The sequence below is a fragment of the Opisthocomus hoazin genome, chromosome 3 (assembly GCF_030867145.1).
Source record: "Opisthocomus hoazin isolate bOpiHoa1 chromosome 3, bOpiHoa1.hap1, whole genome shotgun sequence".
In the NCBI taxonomy this organism is placed as follows: Eukaryota; Metazoa; Chordata; class Aves; order Opisthocomiformes; family Opisthocomidae; genus Opisthocomus; species Opisthocomus hoazin.
The window spans coordinates 45,274,008-45,288,266 of record NC_134416.1 but is presented as its reverse complement, the minus strand read 5'-3'; the positions used below and the strand labels follow the sequence as shown (position 1 = coordinate 45,288,266).

The window sequence follows — 14,259 nt, the reverse complement described above, 5'->3', positions numbered from 1 at the left end:
CAATGCAGTGGCTCCAGATGAGGGCAATGCTATACCTACAATTAGCCAGGATATCAACTTCTGTAAGACCATTATTAAGCAAAGAGCTTAACAACATGCACACAAAAGGGAATAAGTTTGTATGAATAATGAAAAAAATTGCTACATTTGACAGCATTAAGTGAAAACAGAAAATAAAAAAAATCCTACACTTTGCAACAATAAATCTGCTATTGCACAAAAAACTTTTTCTTATGCACAGAATGCAGAAGTTGTCCATGATAATACTGATTTTTAGATCACCTTTCTCAGTAGCTTTTGGTGCTAGAAAATCTCTGCTGAGGCAGAATACTAAACAAAGATGATCCATTCTTCTCATAACTGCTTAAAGTGTTACTAAGTCTTCATCTCAACTAGATGATTTAGGAACAATTTTTAATGAATAATAAAGCTCAAATTATTCTCCACATGAAGTAGAGAAGCTTTACACTGCAGAAAGCATTGTCACCTGCACATGCCCAAAACCCACTTGGGAACTAGGTAACAAAATACGACTTCTATAATTTGTCAGATTACAATTCCTAGAATTTACCAGATCTTCCAGTATCCATGAGGCACTAATTTTACTAACTTTCCTAACATCCAGATAATTCCAGGTTAGACAGTATTTGAATTTCTACCATCTATGGAGTCAGATAATTAAAAAAAAAAGTGCCCCCAAACCCTACGCTAAATCATTCACTCCTGTTTTTAGTATTAAAAGAGTAACATACTTTTTTCAAAATTCACAGTTCATCTTTCAAAATCTGAAAAAAACAGTTTCCCTTGAAAATGTTTTAAAACATTATTTGATATTTATACTGAAAGGATAATGAAGACATTACACGAATACAACCAATAATCCTCCTCCTAACTTGCATTTCTTACTTTTCTTAAGAGGTTCAAGCACAGTGAAGGAAAGCACCACTGCCATGGTTATTTTCTTTCAAATTAAGAGAGTACCAACGAGAACAGTGTTGAGAGCATCGCATCTGTCACTGCACCTTGCATACAGCACAGTGAATCTAGCTTCAGTTCCTGCAATGAGTCAGTTTAAACCAGAGGAAGGGTCCTAGAAACATCAGAGTCACAATAATGGTGGAGCTGATTACGGATTTAATAATGTTACAGAGTCATCCCGGGTTTTGGATGTTTCTTCAAGGAAACAAAAGGAAAAGCGGTTACTTACCCTACGGAAAGTGCGACCCTGTAAGCAGAGCTGTCCACGCAGATCCCAGGTGCGCGTGTACTCGCACGCACCGGACCAAGCGCTCTGAAGACAGCAACGTCCATCCAGGCCGTGCCCCTGAAGCCTCCCAACGCTCCCGACAGCAGCATGAGGCAGAGGGCCCCGAGCTGTGCCATGCACCTCGCCGCACGCCTGAGGCGGCCGCAGCACCTCCCAGTGCCGCTCTTCACTCGCGCCGTGGCGCAAGAGCCATGGCCCGCGGCACTGCCACCGACACGCTGCTCGGGGACGCGGCAGCCTCCCTCCTGCCCAGCCGCTGTCGCTCTGCTGCTCCCAAACCTCTGCTCCCGCCGCAGGGTTTTAGCTGCCGACAAGAAGGAGGGGGCAAGGTCTGATGAAAGGGAGCGGGGCCACGGGAGAGAAATGCGCAGGCAAGAGCTGATGTCCTAGCTCGGAGAGCGGCGTGAGGACTGGAAAGCTGGAACGCAGACTGGCATCCTGGTTTGGGAAGTAGGAGGATGAACACGTGCAGCCCAAGGAAGCCAGGAGCTGCTGCTGCCCAGGGCAGTAATGGAGCAAACTAAGCTCAGGATGCCTCAGTCTAACCTCTCTGGGGTCTGCCAGCAGTAAAGACTCCTTCAGAGCAAAGGACAAGAGATCAGTTGTGGTGCCTCTACAGAGAACGTGCCTGGAAGAGCCATAATTACTGTAGCGTAAGTAACCATTTTTCTTCTTTTCTGTATCAGGTGACTATTAGTCTAATTAGACAGTATCTGTCATTGCGGCTTGTATACGGAACAGTGAATCTAGCTTCAATTCCTGAAATTAGTCAGGGCTCATTTCTAAGAAGTACTGACAGAGGAACCCTGCTCTCTCCGAGCAGCGGGGGAGCGGAGCTGGAGGAAGCATCAGCAAGAGACAGTCAGCACAGCCACTCGCTGCGGTTCAGAAGAGCCAAAGTGACAGTCAGAAAGCACCTCCACTGCAGAGCAGCAGAACTGAACTACAAATCTCACCACGTCTGCGCTGCTCAGCCGGGGCTGTTGGAACTGTGCAAACGTCGCCAGAGCTCCTGCAGATGAAGGACTCTACCCCTGGGTTCAGGCAACCGAAGAAGGAGCACCACTTGGCCTCCTCCTGCTCTCTGCGTGCTGTGGGCTGACACACCAGCCTCTCACAGGGCAGGTCGGTTTGTGGCGGTGCAGATTTAACCCTCCTTCCTGCCTTCCTTCCGACACCTCTGCTGGGACGGCTGTTGGAAGGCGCTGAGGGCCCGCACCGCTCCAGCACAGCACGCTGGGACCCGCAGCCCTGCAAGGCTCAGCCATCCCTCCCGGATCACCAAGGATCAGCATGCCTACCGCACACCTGCACCGGCCCCAGAGCGAGCGGTATGTCTGACTGACTGTAGAAAAATGCTGGACTTCTTGCAGCAGAAGCCTCATCTCAGAGGAGCTGCAGGTAGCAGAGGGTCTAGCTGCCAACCCGCAGCTTCCACAGGTTCCTCTCACAGAGAATTAACTTCCAGTAAGGGAGGATCTCAGCTGGAGAAGTAGATCCCACCAATGGAAATAGTCAAGCAGGTAAGAAAAATACGTGCTTAACTGGCAAGAATGTTGAAGCATTGATGACTTCTGGGGGTGCCTTTCTCCATGTCGAACTAAAATCAGTCTTGCGGCTGACGCAGGGGTCTAGGTCAACTCTTTGTTTTTGGCAGGCCATCTGATCTGCATTTCTTTGAACATCACTCTTTAAAGCAGCCAGCCAGTGAAGCCTGTTCACCTTTGCCCACGTTTAGGAGGAGAAACCTGTCTTCGGTAGGAAGATGCTGATTCTCCCCTGTTTGTATGTGGCTGGATGGGGCCAGAGGGGACAACGAAGGGAGGTGTCTAGCTGTGGCCTGAGTCCTCCTACATATGGAAGCTCAAGCTGCAGCTCTGATTCTGGAGGACAAGAAGGAGGAACAACAGGCATTGCTGGGGTGAGACTGTCACCCAGGAGGTGGGCTTGACCAGGGAGCCTGCCTAGGCCAGGAGGATCTCGCGCTCTGCTTTATTGTGTAATTTGAAAGAGATTTGAACAGCAAGGAGCATGTATGCACACGTTTCTCCCCTAAGCACAGAAGACACCTGGCACGACTGTCCGTAAAGACGGCACTGCCGAGCGGCAGGAGGGACAGACATGGAGCTCCGGAGCCCTGCCTCCAGCCACGGCGCGCAGCGAGAAGGAGAGCCAGCAGGTACACTGCCTGACAGCAGCCAGGAATTGGCCGGCCTCTTTACAGCTCCTCTTCCCTCACCAGCTGACAGAGAGATGGGAAAAGACAAAGGGGTCTGTGCTGAGGCGCTGGGAGGACGAGGTGGCATTGAGAGGTGGGTAAAGCCCCTTGGCCTTTTGCATTTTTGGACAAGGGTTATTGTAAATAGCCATTCAAAGATGTAGGCACTGGCCCTACCATACAGCAGCATTTCATGTAAGGGGACCACTTACCCATATACAAACTAATTAGAAAAGAACAGATAGTTTGGGTTTGGGTTTTTTTTTTAATATATACAAGGCTGTATTTATCCTATCTTGAACTTCGGGACTTCTTATAGCAGGCAGATGAGTTCAGAGAAATCCTTCTCCACGGACTCAAGCTCTAGCCTGCAGGAGAGAGGGGCAGCCGAGGGAGCATGGTTGGAGACCAGCAAGAGCACATGCAGGCTGCGGGAAGACACAACCAAATCCAAGCATGCAGCAGAAGAACTGCCCGAGAAAGTTGCTGCAGGAAACTGGAATGATGTGGGCGAAACAGTGAAAATATTTATCCAGCGATCTTAGGTATAAACATAAGTGACTTAGAGATAATAACACATAAGACTTCACCCCTTGGGGAAACCAGCTAACATCTAGAACATAATGAATTAACATAAGCACTGAAGCTAAAAGCAGGCAACCGCTGTAGTCTACTGTTAGTGAGAGCACATTACTAATACCTACTGTGTGCAGAGCAATGATTATGCTGCAAAGACTGTTATACAGAAGGTAGAAACCCACAAGAATTAAGATATTTCATAAATTCAAAATTTTAACAAAGTCTTTGTTATTTTGTGGGTTTTTTTAAACATCCGCAAAACAGAGAAACTTACTGAAATTGCGTAAAGTTGAGCAGGAAAAAAACCCCAATCGTTTCAAACTAGTAGCAAGGGCAACAAATGCACTAAAATGATTAAACCCGTTTCTTTTCTTCTAGGCAGTAAGTACACAGATACCACTAGTGAACACCTGTTAAATACACATACCTTTTATTAATTAATAAAGCAAGCTGTGGGACAGTAACCCTCATACAAAAAACAGGTATTTATATACATTTGACTACTAAATACAACATGCTTGTTTTCATGATCATAGGACTATTCACCATTCTTGAAAGCTGTACTACAGTCATGAAATTTGGACAACCAGCCTTTTAATTTCAGAAAATAACTTATTCTTATAATATGCTACACTAGAAAGAGTATTACATAACCTTTTTCAGAATATAGAAGAAAAATTGTATCATGCTTGCCTTTTTTTTCCCTCTTAAGTTTCTGGAAAAGTAGATCATGAACTTACCGAAGTTTATTTTATTATGACCTAATAGTTTGTAATTCGAAGGGAAAAAAAAAAAAAAAAAGCACAATGCTATCCAGCATCTCTTTGTGGGCTTTCCATGTTTCAGATTACTTAGGTCCAATTTAAATCTTGAGAGCTCAGTTTTGGTTACTAAATATTCCAAAGGATTCCTGATTATATAGTAAACTAAAGGAAACAAGAGCTGCCTACAGTTAACCCATCTGATGATTCTGGGTTTATGAGCTTTTTAAGAATCTCTATGGCTCTGCACAGATGCTTTTCAAAAAAACTTTTGAGAGGCTGTGATACAAATAACTTTGATACTGTAATTACTGCTAGAATGTTTAAAACCTGTAAAAGTGCTTTCATGTACTTTGGAATCACACCACCACCCCCCCGAGAATAATCTACATCCATTTTTAGAGAGATGATTGTCTGTGAAAGCAAACCTTGGTTCCTATTTAATCTGCATATAGGACCATACAATTTTTATAATAAATCCTAATCAAAAGCAAATCCTGTATATGTACAAGTAAACACAAACACAAATCCTAAAGGTGCCTACGAGATTATACACTGATATGATCAGAAATTAATTGATGTCCATAAGGAATATTATTGTCCTTTGCCCCAAGATACCTTAAAATGAGACTAAATGTGCAGGCTAGACTAACAGTACATCTAGGCCAGTATTCTGTCTCCAGCAATGGCCAAAGCACAGAACAGGTCACAAATGTGCGATATTTCTCACTGATGCTCTTCTGACCTCCAGCTACTTTGATGTCAGGGATTTCCTGAACCATGTGGTTTCTGTTAGTTCAGCAACTTGCAGAACGTCACCCTTCCAAGCAATAGCCCATGCTCCCCCTGGAAAACGTATCAGTTTCTAGTATCTACAGCATACTTCCAAAAACTCGTCCCACAGGTCTCTCCACTACTGATTTTACGGAAAACCTCTTCCTTTTGAAGGCTCTGAATCTGCCTTCCCTCCTAACTGTGTATGCTCTTGTTTCGAAAGGCAGCAGTTAACATGCTTCTTCCTTCCTCTGCAGATCTCCAAGACATTGCCCTGAATTCATTCCTTTCCCAGACCAAAGTCCCAGTTTACAGAAGTGTTCTTCATAAGGAAACCACCCCATGTGCCTCATCATCCTTGCTGACCTACTCTAACCCTCTTCCGGTTGTAATAATCCTTTCTGAGATGAAGGCTCCAGAATTGTACACAGCACTCAGGAGGCAACTGGACCGTACACTCTTGTAATGACATTCTCAATTTTATTCTGTTTCCTTCCTCTAACATTTGGGTTGTGTTTTGGTGACCAGTGAGCTAATGATATCACAGAATCACCAATAACAATCCCCAAATCTTGCTCCTCCATGGTAATACTCAGCTCAAACTCATAATCTTACATATAATCAGGATTGTTCTGCCCAGTGCTCCTCAGTTATCCTCATTTATCTACACTGAATTTCATCCCCGTTTTGTTGCACGGCCCTCAGCCCTTTAGTGGCCTTCTACTGTTCTCCACATCTGGCTCTTCTTCACAGCAAACTTGCTCACCCACTGCTTTTCCCCTTACTGATACCATTTATCAATGTGATGAACAGCACAGGTCTCTGTGGAACATAACTAGGACCCTCCTTTAACTGAGAATTGACCTTCTACTTCTACCCTTTGATCCTACCTTTTAATCTGTCATTTACTTGTGCAAAGACCTTCTCTCTTACATTATGGCTGCTTAGTTTCCTTAAAAAGCCCTTTTTATAAGGTTCACTTTGTTTTTTGAACTAGAACATCTTTAATTCCTGCTGATGCTTCCAAGGAACTCCAACTCCTTAAGATACGACTTTCTTACAAATGCTGCTTTGACTCTTCCTAAATAATTATACCTATCCAGGTGGCCACTGATTCTATGCTTTGTTACAGCATCTACCAAAATTGCCTGGTACAGAATTCACATTTGCCTGGTGCACGCAGGTGCGTGGCCCAGACCACCCCTGAAACCATGATTTTACATACTTACATTTCAGCAGATTTTTCTAAACGTGAATACTTTAGGATGCACCACTTAAACAACATAATTAGGTTGCAGAGCACAACTAGATAGGATAGGAAGTTACAAGTTTCGCTTTTTGGAGACAGAGTCATTTAACCTGAATCTAAACGCAAGATGTTTTTAACAGTTTCAGTAATCAGTCAAGTAAAAGCATTTCTGGTGCTCAAGTCTGCTAGGTGGAAATCACAGTAACATCAGTGAACTCAAGATAAACTTCACTCACTTATATCACCGCACAAAACAATCCTGTGCAGCCAGTGATCTCTGCTCAGTCAGAGAGAGACGGTCTGAACTGGAACAGCACAGAAAAAAGCAGCTACCAGTCACTCCACTTTGTGTTGTGCTCCTCATTTAAGCTGAAAAAGTAAAACTTTACCAAAGAACTTGATAATTTCACTTGAAGGTCTGCTAGGCAGACAGCACAAAGGAACTGGCTGTGCTGAATAAATTAACAGGGAGACAGAAGGCAGGGACAGGTACTAAAGTCAGAAGGGGCCAGAAGTCAGAAAATATGAGACTAAAATAATCCAACCAGTGATTCATTGTTTGGGCTTGGAGAAATTCTCTATCTCAATTTTTGGAAAAGAGAAAAAGAAGAGGAGGAGAAAAAGAAGAGAAAAAGAAAAAGGGTAATACTTACCTATCTAGCTAGCACAAGCTCAAAGAAGAAGGGCAAGATGGTGGTATTTGAAAAAAATCGCAATACCACATGGAAGGTGCAAGGATTGTACTAGGACAAGACCCTTCACAGGAGTTAGATTTCCCTCATGAGGTTAGGTTAGATGGTTGGGAAGCTCACACCTAGGACCAAAAGACAACTCCTGAAGGGACTGAGAGAAAGGGTGGTCTCCCCAGTATATACACCACGTCCCGGGTGTACGCAGTAACTGGACACAACTGTCCAAAGAACACAGCAGAAGCCTAATCCTGCCCTGAACCACGCTGCCTGAACAACATTGTTTGGGGGTTAAAACTGTGACTGGGTTTAGCATTGCGTTTTTTTGCAACCTTGGATCTTCAGGATATATTGGAGCTATTCCAACTAAAATGCTGATCCTGGTTGCCCCATCTCCTCTGCCTCTTACCCCAGCCCCCCAAAAAAGGTAACAAGTAAGAAAGAGTGCCCAATTTCCAAGCAGCCACTAATCTTCCAATACACCCTTACAGTCAAGGAATTGCTGTTCTATCTGAAAAGAAAATGCTTCATAGATTATTGTATCTTCACATTAAATCAAAACTGCCACATTTAGTCACGATGGCCTTTGCTATTACTGCTAAAGCTGTGATGCTGGATGATTGTATCCATGACCTTATGCGCTAAAACACAAAAGCCTTAGGAAAGGATAACTGAAGATGCAAAATACTTAGGGTAATACCAAACCAAATCCCTCTTCAAAGCTGTAATCAGTGAGTCCTTCAAAACCTGCAGACGCTGAATGTATTTCTGACTCCGTTCATACACACCAGCTTTGGCTATGCAATGATGTCAGCATACACCTAATCAGCTTACTCCGATTACAATGACTTCACAGAGTGTTTATGTGCGGTTTTGCTATGAGAACATCCTTGTTAACGAGGTAAGTACACAGCTCTGTGTTTGTTCCCGTCTCCCATTCGGCGTGTTGCGCGGTTCATTGACAGTGCTCAGCTTCAGTCTGTCACGCAACGCATTTTGGGATGCACATTTTAAGAATTCTGAGGTTTGATGCCCAATTAATAAACAATTAAAAGCAGTCATGCATAATTTAGAACTACATGACTGAACACAGCAGAGGGAGGTGAAGCCAGGCAGTTAGTATCCAGAACAGTCACCCAGAGTACAAGTTTTGGATTCAGGTGACTGGCAGCAACTACTAGTTTCAAGCAGCAATGGCAGAACCTGCCAGAAGCCCACACAGATTCTGCCCTGGAGCTGCACCAAAAGAAAAACCAATCTGGGAGGTCCTGTCAGCCTGGCGAAATGTCATAACGATGTAGTCACCAAACAACTTTACCATTAAATCACAAGGTAATCAGCTTGTTATTGGCAGGGCAACCAAGTCAGGAAGGCTGACAGTAGCGTGAGGAGGTTTCTCCTCATGCTGTCTGCCAGTGCACAGGAGGTCACAGATAGCTTTGAAGGCATACAGTTCCTGAGCAGCACAGAAGCAGGCGGTGAGACGCATACCTGTCGCCCTACTCTACCCCAGATCCACCTCCCAAAAACACAGGCTTAAGACTTTATCAACACAATGAAAAACTACTTCACAGTCCTGCTGGACATAGTTTATCCCAGTAAGCATTCACCAATACTAATGATGGGTGGTCTATGATGAAAGACCTGTGTCCTGCAAGGTAATTTTTTTTGTTCTCCACAGTCAAGACACCAGGCCATTTAAGAGTTCTCCTCTTTTTTTTTTTAAAAGCAACTTAGTGGACTCTGCTTCCCTGATTTCCAAGCCTACATTAAGTGATGAGAGAAAAACATACGCAAGACTTTGCCTTGAACAGCTGCCAGTGGGGCAGGCTTCCAGAAAGGTGGAAGGAAGATGGTGACAAAAAAGATGGAACAAAAATAGTCTTATGACTGTATGGTATGCATCAATGTTCATGCATATTATGGGAAAAAATAGTGGAGAGCAGATGGGAACATGACAAGGAGATGCTTTTGTGAGTCCTGGAGAACGTATTCCTCCAAGTGCTCTCCAGCAAGATGCCTGAGCTTCTTTCACACTGTGGGAAAGTAGCTGTAGGCTAGCAAAAAATTTGCCATCCAAAGGTATGTTTCAGTTTATTTTTTAAAAAGTTGTGAAGAGATGCATTTTACAAGTCATGTGTGCAATTATTTTTCAGACAGGTGTTTCGAAAATGGATTTATTTACTGATTTAGCTGATAGTGCTTTTTCAGTGAAAAAATAACAGCCTTAAAAACAAAGTAGGTTGTGCAAGGAGTGCTCCTCTAGATGATGTACACAAGATCCTGAATATTGTCACGCAACATTTATAATTGGCTCAACTGACATAGCGGTCTCAACATAGAACATCTTCTATGGTTTCTAGGGTGCTGGAAGTAAAGTGCTTGACCAGTGTTTTGTTACAACTGTTTATGTTTAGCACCTTTGTATTGCCTGTTTCTCGTCCCCTTCCAGAACCGCATAATCCGTTTCAATCTTCTGGGAGTTCTCCAGGAAACCCTCTTTTCACCACTCTGCCTTTGCAACCTCCTGCTGAGCTGAGCTGACAATTTCAAGGTTCAGATCCAACTTTCGTTTATCTTCTGAAATCTGATGGCTATCTTTTAGCTAATAATTCCCCTCTTCATAGGGGCTGCAGCTTTTTTATGTGCTAAGAGAAATCAGAAAAAATAAAGATGTTACTAGTCACCCCACTCATTACAAACTCTGTTTTAATACTGCTAACTAGTTTCTTCCCTCATGACCACATTCAAATTATTTTCCCCCAACTTTTCGTTTCACCGTGCTCCCTTCAAAACGGCAAGATGCCTTCCAAATTACTTCCACATACTACATATGCTGTTGTAGGTTTTTCTGGAACATACGTAATGGGGTAAGTTGGTTGCTATTGTTTCAAAACTTGAAATGGTCAGACACTGTTGGATAGGCATTTGAGTGTAAAGAGTTCTGCCTTTGTTTATTTGTTTTTTTAAAGAAAAAAACAGCAGGCATTACATTTGTAACTGCACACATGTGCAATTAGCTGTCCTTATGCTGAAGGGTATTACCCCCTAGCAAATTCCTGAGAGACTTAAGGACCTGATTTATAAAGACAACAGGCAAACCGCAATAATACGCTGCAAGGCTACCTATCGACAAGCTTCAGCCAGGAGTGCTACAGGAGCATTTCCTTAAAGAAAAAACAGAAGAGAAAAAGAAAAAAACGAAAAAAGAGAAAAAGAGAAAAAGAAAAAAGGAAAAAAGAGAAAAAGAAAAAAGGAAAAAAAGAGAAAAATAAAAAAGAAAAAAGAGAAAAAAGAAAAAAAAATTATAAGGAAAAACCCCAACACTTCCTTTACCTGCAACGTTTGTGTCAAACCCCTCTCCCACACACCCTTTTCACTTTTTTTTATGGCTCCTACAAATTACTGTAAAATACACTGCAAAACGAAGAAAACTCTGTTGCAGTCATTGCATATACACAAGGTCAGTCTACTAAATAAAAATTTTAGAACAGCAAGGCAGTTCAAAACTGCTTGTGTACTTCACCCTCAGCAAAGATTGACGACGCTAATGAAGCTCCATGACAGCGTAGCTTTATATTCGAGACTGCATTAAGATTTCTAAACACTCTGAGCATGACTAAGATCTGGAGCAGGGGGGCAGCATAACCAAAGCTGGGGAAGGCTGGGATTAGCGAGGAGGAAATGAAAGGAGATCAAATCAGCTGAGAAAGGAGGCAGAAATGTGCAATGCATGTTTGGGACTTGGCACAGCAAAGAAATATACTGTTGTAGCTTTAAAATGAGACTGATGAGAAGATGCCTTTTCAGGGAGGGAGTAAGAGTGGAGGGAAAAAACAAGCAATATGAAAAATGCAAAAGCATCAAAAAGTGTGATTAAGAGCTCTTGTATTTGTGGAGTCGGGTACCGGAGAAACTGCGAAGCCCTGAATCAGCAGCACAGATGTGACAGAGGACACTGTCGCCTGTCAAACCAAAGGACAGGTCGCACGGGCAGGGCTGTAGGCAGCAGGAGGAGGAAACACAGAGTCCCACGTAACGCCACCCACCCTCCACACTGGTGCGTCTCCCCGCACACATGGCTCCTCCAGCTTCCAAACTCTCTCCCCTGCACCCACGTGAGCTGTGGATCTCCAGGGAGCGTGGAGGCGAGCCGTGCCTTGCTGGGCTGGGCTGCTTCATGCCTTCCCCATGGCCCCCCGGCACCCCGGGAGCAGGCAGCGCGCTCCATGGTGACAACAGCCCCAAGAGCAGGGTCACCTCTCCTGCTGGAGATCTTCAGGCTCCGCACACAGGGCAAGGTAGCTACAGGACAGAGCTGCCAAGACTTGGGCAGTGATGATAACTTGATGCCACTCCTCATGGGAGGGGTCTCTTACATAGAGGGCAGAGAGCGCAGGAGGGGAAGGAGAAGATGTGGAGGTACAAGGGAGCTGACACAGTAATGTTTCTGAGAAGCCCTTCAGTACAGCAGCACTGATCACTAGGCAAGGACAGCTGAGAGAACACTGAACAAAATTTGCTGGATTTGACATGCAAAAATTTGGGGTGGGGAATACCAGCAGTAAAGGCTGTTACTCTGGGTGAGAGGGCAACAGAAATGGAGGGGTGCAGGAACATGAGCTGGAGTGCATAAGTTCGGAGGTGACCAGTGAGAGTGCGTCTGTGTGGATGAGGAACCCACAGCAAATAAACAAGAGTCTGATCTAAGTGTGAGAACGACTAAGTTAAACAGCAAGGGGAAGGCTGCTACCTGAGCCAGAGAGCTCCACTCCAGAAAAAGTAGTTTAAACCCTTCTGTGAAGTTATTGTGCAATTGGGCATGCAATACTTACTGGATCGGTTTCCTCCTCCAGCCTCTGCAGGATCCTGCAGCCGTTTCTTGGGTACTGTTCACGTCTGGTGAGTCACAGTGCTTGCAGCAGGCCCAGGCCCGGCTGGACACTGTGGCATAGGTGAGGCTACTGACCTTTATTTGCTGGGTTTTTACCCGGTTACCTCGGGCCTCTGCCGTGGCACTGTGCACCATTCAGGGGAAAAAAAAATAAATCACTCCTGGATTCAGTGGCAATGTCACCTGCAAAACCACAGCCCCAAGCAGGTATGAGGGCACTGACCAAGCATCCCATTGTGTTTCTTTGTCTTCTGCTACATCCTTCATGGTCCTTGGTGTTGATTCCTCCCCGAGTCCAGGTCCAGGTGTGCTCTCTCGCTTTCGTTTATGTGGGCAGTGACCTGTACCTGTCCATCCCGTAACGATTCGTATCTGAGTAGGGTCAGACATACATGAACCAGAGGCCACCAGAGCCTTGGCAGACTGTCCAAAACTAATCAGTCGTTACAACCAACTCGCTTACAACCCGCACCACAAACAGCAGCACTGCTGGCTACCTGTAAAGAGCATTTAGCTCCAGTCAGGCCGATCCTGGAGTAAAGAAGGACACGAGTAGTGAGCCAGATGGGAAGAGATACAAATTCCAGCACATTATAAGCAATTAACCCAAAGAAACCTTAGAGCAGAACCTAACTCACCACAACAAGAATTTACTGCACTTACTACAGTAAATAGTCCTTTTTGATAAAACTTTGAGAATTAAGTTCAGCATGGACACATGATGCTGTAAGAGGAACCGAAGTGTGTTCAAGGTAACATCCTACCGTGGACTAAGTCATAGTAAATTGGTTCTGTTAATTATTTCCCAGTGATCAACAGCCTAGACATTCTTTCTCACTACCTCCATTTTAAGGTTCACAAAGGGACAATACCACCTATTATCTGCTTGAGTGAATCCTATGTTTCTATACTTTGAAAAGCAAAATAGAAGTAAAAAAAGGAAATGCAGTAAATTTCGCATGCAGTTTCTGTTTGTTAGGGCAAATCTTTTTTTCAACATACAGGAATAATATCATGCAGAAGGTAAAAAAATCCCCACAACAGATTACTCCTCATCCTCTGCCTTTAAGAGACTACTCTAACAGATAACACAAATGGGTTTGAGCAGCTGGAGTAGCTGTTTTCAAGCAGATCTTCTCCAAGTCACTGAGATGCCAAAAGAACGGGTCAGATGGGCATACATTTCAGATCTGCTAAGCCCTGATCCCATCTCTCTCACATATCCTTCTGTGGTTTCCAGCGAAAGCAGCTCATCTCTACCGTGCATATCAGCTAGTGCACTTTTATCAACCTCCAACCCTTGCTTAAATAAAGAAACAAAATCACTTGGCTAAATCCAGGCTACCTCTCTGTCACGTATGCCCTTCCCTTGCAACCTGACCGACCATCCTCAGCTTCTAACGCACAGCCCCGGCCACTCTGCTCTTGCAGGTCCTCCACCGCCCGTTAGCAATTGCAGCACCGCACTCCTCCTCCGAGGGTTTCACTGCTCCAAAGGCAAAACCTGAGCAATCACTTCAGCTCCTCGCTGCAAAAGCCCGCAGGTCACTGTGCGCTGTGAATCAAGCGTTCGAGCCTTCCAATACATACACAGGCTGTTCTCTATTTACAAAGGTCTGGATGTTAAGAAGACACCACTACAAACAGAAGGAGTATTTATTTATGGTTATCACTAGCAATTTACAAGAAAATGTAATAAACAGGTCACATACAAACAGCTGAAGCACTGAGTGGCTAACTGGATATTTCAGCTATCTTAATTAACTTCAGTATTGCATCAAATGCTGTAAGAGAGCGACAGATCACTAATGCCAAGTTAGTCATTTTC

General features: G+C 44.3%; 1 protein-coding gene across 3 annotated transcripts in view; it reads right to left on the bottom strand.

The window, feature by feature from the left end:
• Positions 1–14,259, bottom strand: part of PLAG1 (PLAG1 zinc finger) — a 52,832-nt gene that overhangs the window by 12,683 nt on the left and 25,890 nt on the right. The window contains exons 1-2 of one of the 3 annotated variants that reach the window (XM_075416128.1): positions 12,373–12,577; positions 9,958–10,185 (exon numbers count right to left, since the gene is read on the bottom strand). The exons of the other annotated variants lie outside the window; for them this stretch is intronic. The gene's annotated coding sequence lies outside the window, so the exon portion shown is untranslated. Of the gene's footprint in view, positions 1–9,957; positions 10,186–12,372; positions 12,578–14,259 lie in introns of those variants that run through there. 3 annotated transcript variants of the gene reach the window in all.